This window comes from Pinus tabuliformis, chromosome 6 (genome assembly GCF_031772625.1).
Source record: "Pinus tabuliformis cultivar Carrire ecotype Pingquan chromosome 6, CPIR1, whole genome shotgun sequence".
Classification (NCBI taxonomy): domain Eukaryota; kingdom Viridiplantae; phylum Streptophyta; class Pinopsida; order Pinales; family Pinaceae; genus Pinus; species Pinus tabuliformis.
The window spans coordinates 575,023,199-575,032,107 of NC_142292.1; positions in this window are offsets into that span (position 1 = coordinate 575,023,199).

Below are 8,909 nucleotides of genomic sequence, written 5' to 3' on the forward strand. Positions count from 1 at the left end.
CCCACATCCTTTCTTTATGCAAGTTAGGAGACGACCAATCCTACGAGTTTAAAGGGTTAGAGATCCTACAAATTTAAAAAATAAATAGTTTCTCTTCGTTGCACGCCAAAAGGCTTGCATGCCCCCAGGTATAAAACAGAGTTTCAAGGTTACCCCTTCTTTAGTCCGTTAAAACATTTGTTTTACCGAGAGAGGCCTACCTCTTACAGGTTACCAAAGATTGTTGCATTTACAGCGCAAACAAAACATTTCTTCGGCGATGTCTACCGAAGTAGACAAAGGTGAGTGAAGGAGGCTACTCCAGTCACATAACTTTGACAAGAGAATCTTGTTCTAGAATAACCCCCTCTTCCAATCACGGATGGGGGTACAGACTAGTCATATTCTCTCGCGGAAACCTACCCTATACCCGAAGTTTTCCTACCGAAGCAGACCAGGGTGCATGCCCCCTGGGTTTCAGTCATGTCCCCCCGAATCACTCACGCTCATCGGTAGGACGGACTGGAGATTGAGACATTTCTTGCGTGAAAAGACCATTCAGGGATAGTATATGACTATTTGCTCTGTATGATCCGGGAAATGAAAGCTGGTCTACGAGCTTGACCACTCTTCCTTCGTGCGGAAAACACATTACTCTAAAGAGTGAGGAGACAATTGCTCCCATGCAATAAATATAGTCTCGTCCAAGGAGTAGATTGTAATCCAAGGGTCCTTGGACTACCATTACGTTCATGTGAACGGTTTTCCCTCTCAATGTTATGGCACATCGGGAAGGATCCCTAACGGTCGACTGGTTCCTTTACCAAAGCCTATTAGATTTCTCATTTCAGGCAAAAGCGATGGTGAACCAAGCGCTTTCCAAGCAGTTGAGGAAAGGATACTCCCAGAAGCCCCTTCATCTATGATGGTACTAGCCATAACCATTTGATATATTTGAACAATGATTCGGAATGGTATACTAACCGGTAAACGGGGTCTGCCTAGTTGGTTCCAGTCGAAGGAGACAACTAGGTTGCTTGGAGGTGGGACCGAATAGACGGCCGGGTACGACTCTGACGAACTTCCTTCCTGCGGTAAAGGAACGGGTAAATTGCCCCCATGTTCGTTGGAGTCTGTGCTTATGAAAAGAATTTGGACGGTGTCATCCTTGTTCTCTTCAGTGACTGTATCATCTGAAGATGGAACCTCTGAAGGCAAGACCAGGTCAACTGCCGCCTCGACCTTTTGACATTCGTCTGGTATGGATTCAGATGGTTTATCTTCAATGATAGATGCTTCGGCCGACCACCTGAGCGGGCCAGCCGGATTTTCAATTAGTGACGGACTCGGCAAGAGTTTTTTATATCCAGGAGGAAGTCGTAACGGTGAAACCAGACAATCATCCAAAACTCTTTTAGCTTCGTCTAAGAAGGGACAACAGTGGACGGCATGATCGCCTTCGCACAGTTTACAAGGAAATCTATAATTTCCTTTTTGTCCTGGGGCTTCACTTTCACTAGTTGACGGTGTGTTTTCAACATGATCATCAGAGGTTTACGACACTGGGTTGTGCAAACGAGGAGACCAGTCCCTTAAGATCCGGGGGATGCAAGGAAAATCTCTGTGATAGTGGTCTCCTTTGCAAATGACACATGGTGATTTAGGCCTGGTCGGTGCGGTGTGTGGGTTTTCGCTAGACGACACTCGTCTACCCCCATTCGCTTTTGGCTCCTTCTTCTTCTTCTCTTTCTTCTTCTTTTCCTTCTTCTCCTTAGGTACTTGACTTTTGGCTTTACCGGGCCCATCAAGCGAAGAGGAAGGAGGAGAGGAAGAATTAGAGGAAGTAGAAGGTTGGTGGGTAACTTTGGACTCGTCTAATTGCCGATTCGATTGTTCAGGAATTGTGGTGTTCTGAACGACAGAGGTTGAGAAGAGCTATACAGGCAAACCAATTGTCAGTCCTGGAAGCGACAATGTGGCCATATGGGGTGTACCAACATCTCCCCAAGAGGAGAAGAGACTAGGATTTCCTCCAAGGGGAATTCCTTGGTTGTGGATTCCATTTTCTCAACCCAAGATCAACGTAGGAAAGGGTAATGAATATTCCGTTTAAAATAAATTTTAGACGCTTTGACACAACTTGTTTTTTCAGTTTTTAAGAGTCGAGAAAAAGCAAAAGATGACTCTAGTCTCCTTCGATTTTTAATGAGCCTGAAGTGACAAGTGCTCAGATGGACCTTTTCTGTTAAGGAGTCTGAAAAGGAATGAAAGGGACTGCTCTGGAAATCTAGGTAGAGGGATTACCAAACCAATCGCAAAACTGCAGAATACTTTTTACGGTACGGCAGTCAATCTTCCTGAATGTTGTGTTCAGTGCATTGCGATCGATAGGGCGGCAGACACGGCTTCCTATGGATAAAGGATTAAGCCTATTGGGGTCTCCCAAAATATACTCGACGGTACGTGGGAGCACAAGTCCGTACTGGCACTTATCGTCTCAAAGTGGAGGAATCACCCAACCATCAGTGAGAACAACAGTTACCAGGCTTTACGACGCCGGAATACGTCTCTAGCCTAGACTTCTAAATGTTGTGCGTTAAGTTCCAAAGTGTTGTTAGATTCATTGAATTTATTTTAAGTTGATCTTGTTTATGAAGTTTACCTTTCGGGTTCACCACGAGATGTAGATGTAATTCCTAAAATGCAATCTAAGATGATAAACAAACTTTTTATCTCCTTTATGCAATGAAAATCCTAGCTACTAGGGAAAAGAAAGACAGAATCTTTTCACAAAGAGCAAAGAGCACACTCTAAATGCACTTTCCTAAATCAAGCCAATCAGACTGTCTATATGCAAATGCACATGCATGTATTTGTTTTCGGCTTTCTTAGTATATGAATGCTAAAAAGAAAGTTGATGCACAAATCTGAATTTCTTTTCAAGCGACAAATATCAACAAGCTTCTTTTCGAAATCAAAAAATGGAGATGATTACAACACCTTACGATTTTGAAATGAATACTTGTTCTTGACACTAGAAAATTACAAATTCAGACCAAAAGCAATAGTAACAGGATAATCGACCATCAACAGCAATTAAACTTTTTCCTACGATTGAAATCGACACTTGCGACAGTTTCAAATCAAAGGGCGACAGTACGATTACGCTACTTTTGCAAAGGAGAACTGTAAATGACTCAACAAACACACAAAAACATCTACAGTTCTTTTGTACAAAGGAGGCGGAATAACAGTAAGGAAAAGGGGTTTCAAACAGACATATACTGATCACAGGCAGCAAAATTCAAGAATAGAACTGGAAAGAATGAACCACAGAAGCCACAACTGCACAGAGCTAGTTTGATCAGCGCACCTGTAACACAGAGAATCTGAAATGCAGCGCAGGTTGTCCACTCGGGAAGTGCGCTGAAATTCAGAATCTCTGAACAGTACCTGCGCTGGGCCAGAAACGAGACTCTGTTCGGGTTCCGGGTCATAGTTTGCAGTTTAGTTCTTGGGTTTTGCCGAGCAAAAAGCAATCAGTAATGCAACAATCAGGGGTAGATCTAAGGAGGATCTAAGAGCTATCACAAGGGCAATCAGATAGTTTTTGAATCAGTTGTTTAAATAATAAACAGATCCAGTAGATGGATTGAAGTAGCAGTTGTCTACTTTGCATTTGTTATGGCAAATGCAGTTCGAATGCTACTTGTAAGTTTATGAAACAAACAACAAAGAATGATAAGCAAACAAACTAATTAGCTCCGCAGCGGAGTCGCCATTTTGTTACAGGGAAAAGTGTCTATTCAGAACTGCTCTATCCCACTAAGGTGTGACAACTACCTTAGAAACAAACAGAGAAAAGCTACTTTTGTTTTTCCTTTATGAATTATAGATAGAGAGGAATAGAAAGACCAACCTCTGTCTTGCGCCAATCTCCTGATTTGATCCCTCTCTTCTTTGATAGTCCTCAGCTACCTGCTCCCTTGCACGCCCAGCTTCACAAAGTACCTGTAAGATCATAGAAGCATAGCACTATACAAAGACATGGATCTATAATCATAAACAATCTAGGGTCATATGTAAATTGACCATACAAATGTAACAAGCATCAATGACACAAAAGCATGGAGGAAAACTCAAATAGCTTTTATTGATAAACAAAAAAAGAGCCAAGAGGAGTTGCAACCGGTTGTTCTGACCCAGCATCAACCTCCCAGCAAAGAAGCCCCTTTTCACCTCAAACAAAGCTTAGATCACCCAACAATCTGATGTTTGTCTCAGGAAACCAACAGCAATTCCTTACAATATGCAAAATTCCAGCCTCTGGATCTCTAGGATGAGGGATCCATATATAGATATCTGTAAGGGGGATGAGTCAGCTTATGATTTGATTAGTGTCTTCTCTCTGATAGTTCTTGCTTCCACTTGGAGACTGATGGCCTCTTACTCATCCTTGGTCGAATTCAGTGAGGCAAGTGTCACAGGAGAATATTCTAGAAGCTTCCATTGCCTCTCCACCTCGCGGAATGACACTGCCATTTGTCATTTCTCACCCATCGCACCCCACAGAAGGGACTTTTGAAATGCAATGCACCCTCACAGTGTATTTGGGTGAGATGCAACACACTTAGCCAGTGGAGCAGCTGCAATGATCCTGTTTTGACCAATTCTGAGCAGTTTCTCATGGAGAACTTCTGGGAGAAGCTGTAATATGTTGACCTTGTTCCTTTAGGGGTTAGAACAACACTTTTAGGGACTTAGGAGCCCTTGGTTTATGGACATTTCATGCTTGGGGTTGTAGGGCCCAAAAATGTCTATAACACTTTGGAGTGAAGTAATTTATAACAAATATATATTCCCTCAGTCCACCCTTGATTGGCTCTGTAGCACACAGCACCACCACAAAGGGGCCTCCAATATTTGGAAGACAGTAATCCTTTCCATGAACATCATAAAATCTGGTCTGGCTTGGAAAGTGGGGACTGGCACATAAATAAGAATTGGGGCCGACCCCTGGGTTGGTAGCGCAAATGCCCACATCCTCCCTCAGGACATGAGAAGGGAGCTCACTGAGGTGGGATACTCCCTCCTTGCTCACATACAAGAAGTTGGCCAAGCTGATGATCCTAATAGACTTTGGAAACACATTGACACCCTCGGCATCAGAGACAGATGGAGAGCGGATTGGTCGGGTTTTGTTGGTGGGTTGGAGGAAGCAAATGTAAAGATCACTGGCAGAGATGACAGACTCATTTGGGCCAAGGCAAAAAACGGTATCTACACTCCAAAAGTTGGGTTTGCTTCTCTTATGGAAACTCGGGAAACTGGACCACAGGATTGGTGGTGGAGCTCTATATGGAAGCTGAAAGCTCCCCATAAAACTAGACTTCTCCTCTGGTATATCCTTTCCAACAAAATCCCCATAGAACATAACCTATCAAAGCGCAACTTTCATGGGTCATCTAGATGTAGCCTCTGTAACTCTGCCACAAAGGACACTGATCACTTCTTTCTACACTATCCTGTTTCAGCTGAGTTTTGGAACTTGATCACCCACGGGCAAAACTTTCCATGTCTTTGGTCCGGAAGAAACATTAAAGAGGCCTGGGAATCCTGGTGGGCAAAATTTGCCAATCAAAAACAAAAAAAATTGCCACCTATCATTTGTTGGGGCATCTGGACCATCAAAAACTTCAAAAATTTTCAGGAGAAAAACATACTAGGTGCTACTTTGTGCAACAATATTTTAGTCATCTATGACTCAATCCTTGATGACAAAGACCCGTGCCCCCCCCCCGCTCGCATCATTGTCCCCAAAAATATCGACAAGAACCAGCCTTGGGCATACTTTGATGGCTCTGCGAATGCTGAAGGTTGTGGGGGTGGAGCTATCCTTCACCTATCTGAGACAGTAAATTTCAAGCTGAAAGTGGGTTTAGGAAGAGGCACAAACAACTTCGCCAAGCTTAACAGCCTCAAACATTTACTCCTCTTAGCCCTGGAAAAGCAATGCTTCTTGATCCAAATTTTTGGGGACTCTCAACTTGTTGTAAATTGGATAAATGGGACCAATCAATGTCACGTGCACACACTCAGAGACGCTGGAAGAAACAATTGCTTTAAAATCACAGTTTGAATCCTTTGTCTGCTATCATATTTACAGGGAAAAGAATGAAGTCGCTGACTTTCTTCCAAAGAGGCCGCACAGCTGAACAGAGGACATTGCACTATACAAGAATACAGGAATGGTGATTTCTTCCAGATCTATCACAGGCCATATATAGATGAGGAGGCGGGGACACAAGATTGATCAATAGGATCAATCCTACAAATGTTTTCTCTGGTTTATTTTTCGCTTGTATTTGGTTCATTGAATATGTAGAACAGTCTACCAATAGTATGTATATAGTTTTTGCACCTTCATTTTGTCGAAGGTTTTTGTAATATTTTCAGAACATCTGAACTCCATCAGCTGACAGGGATGAAAGCATAACACAATGTTGGCATACAACATGTAATTTTCTTAATTTATCTAATGAAATTACACTTTTTCCTTAGAAAAAAAATAATGTGCTAGAGATAATAAGTCATTTAAATCACAAATTGACGTTTAAGTTTTCAAACCACAATTAACTATTATCGATTTCAATGATAACTATTAACTAGTAATCATTTTTTTTTTTTTTTGTAAAGTTTGGCAGGACCTTCTTTTTTTATTTATAAAAGACAAGTTTACACCGCATATGTGAGATAGGTGACCTTAACTTGCCCAGTGGGAAACCAAGTCTGTTGGCCACCTATCCTCGTTATAAGCCATCCAAAAATAATCTAGTTTCAGGCGATCTACCCAAGCTATATATGTATCTATATCATGATAAGAGTCTGAGTGTCTATCTATCATAAGCATGCATCAGTAAAAGTAAATGCTAGCCGCAAGAAACCAAAAAAAAAGACATCTTGGGACTTGACTAGTCCTGTTGATCTTCTGAGGCTGACTCCACCAGAGCCGGGTATGTCCGCCAGCTCGATAATACAGGGGATGTGCCTTTGAATGTGATCTAGGCGGATGTCTTACTTGCACAGCTAGAATTGAATGGTCTGCAAGTCTTTCTTGTAGTTGGGTATGTCTTGGAGGGTCATGGCCATCCCCACTGATATTTGCTCCATGGCCTTCCCCATAAGGCTCTTCATGAGCCAATACAGGTATAGTGTCTGCTTAAACTGTGTGATTCTACCCCTAGTATTCCTAGGATCCAGGATTACCTCCCGCCAACTCTTCATTTCCTCTTTGGATTCCTCCTCCTACTTTATCTTTTCTTCCCAATATTCTAAAATCTTGTGGATACCTGTTGCCGCTTCGTTGATGATCCATTCTATCGGTTTCCTCCCATGCCTAGGTTCCGAGGTTCTCGGGTCTGCTGCTCTGGGCAGTTCCTTACCCCTTCTGCCTCATCCTCTTCCACGTGCTAGTATGGCCATCGCTTCTTTATTCCAAGCCTGTTCACACACAGTATATGTTAGTTCACGGGGCATAGATTCATGCCTTTCCAAGTTGGTACCGATTCCCCTCCCCTCACATTTAAAGCCACAATTGCCTCTTCTCAGGTATCCCTCTGTCCAAAGTTGTGGTGCCTCTCCTCTACCTGAAGTGACAGCGCCCCTCACCTACCTTGTGGTAGCCTCTCCACCTTTCAGATTTTGGCATGTCTCTCCCTGACTCCTTGGGGTAATGTCCCAGTGCCCAACTCGAATTATGCATACAGTGCTCACCGCCTACCCATCGATCCAGGTTACCATCTCTTCCACTCTCTTAGCCTTCCTTCGCCCCTATGTCCTGTGTTGCTTTCACTCCTCTCTACCCAGTCGAATTGCCCTCCCTCTCTTAATCTTATCTACCATCTCCCCTCCCTCCCTGGTAACCCAGCTATCTTGCTTTATCACAGGAGGTTTCTCGAGGTCCTAGCCCCGATTTTCTCTCCCGGTGCAAGTCTCTGGCTCAAACCTGGTCCTCGTCCCTCCCATCATACGATGGTCTCCCCAACCTTTACCCTAGCTCCCCTCCCCGGTCTTCTTCCTCGCCCCCTCAGCCATGGAATATCACAGTAAACATAGCAATGGGCGTATAAGGCCAGTGAACATACTTGGTGATACTTCATCGATGTCTTTGCTGGTCACTTCCCTGTCTTACAGTGTTGCTCCTCCTTCCTCCCATATCATCTATACTCTTTCTTCCATCCTGCCTGCCTTCATAATCCCCGTCCACCATCCTTTGTCCCATCATCCATCCTGGCTTATCCCTCCTACCTCCTTCACTACCCTGGCTCTGACTGCCACTTCTCCACTTCCTTCTGTCAGTTGTCATGCGGGAGGCCACCGCACCCATCGCCATGAGCATGTGGGGGGCAATTGGTAGTACCCTTCCCTTATGTGGCCTGACCACCATAATTGGTCGGCATACTCAAGCATACACCTTGATCGGGGGCATTAACTAGTAATCATTATGAATGTGGATAGTATTGATTTGCCTGAGCTTTAATCAAAAAAGACTGTTGTAAAATTTGTTACTTCAAATCATATATGTTTTACTTAATTTGACATAGTGTAATTAACACAAATATGTTTCATGATTAATCTTCCTTACACGCTTTAGAAATCAGTGTCGACATATTATTTTATTAAAGTCATAAATCACATTCTATTTTCATTAACTATAGCTCTTTTACCAATAAATAAAAGTTATTTCCATAATTATTCAATGCACTAACGCATATCTCGCAGATTTACTATGTAAACTTGTCATGCTATCGTCCAGCGTTTACTTTGCAAAAGTAATTTCAGAACCCAGATGTCAATTCACCACTTGAATACCTTTTTGTCGTTATTGCATTATGCATATATTAATGAACTATGTTCACTGAAATAAGTAA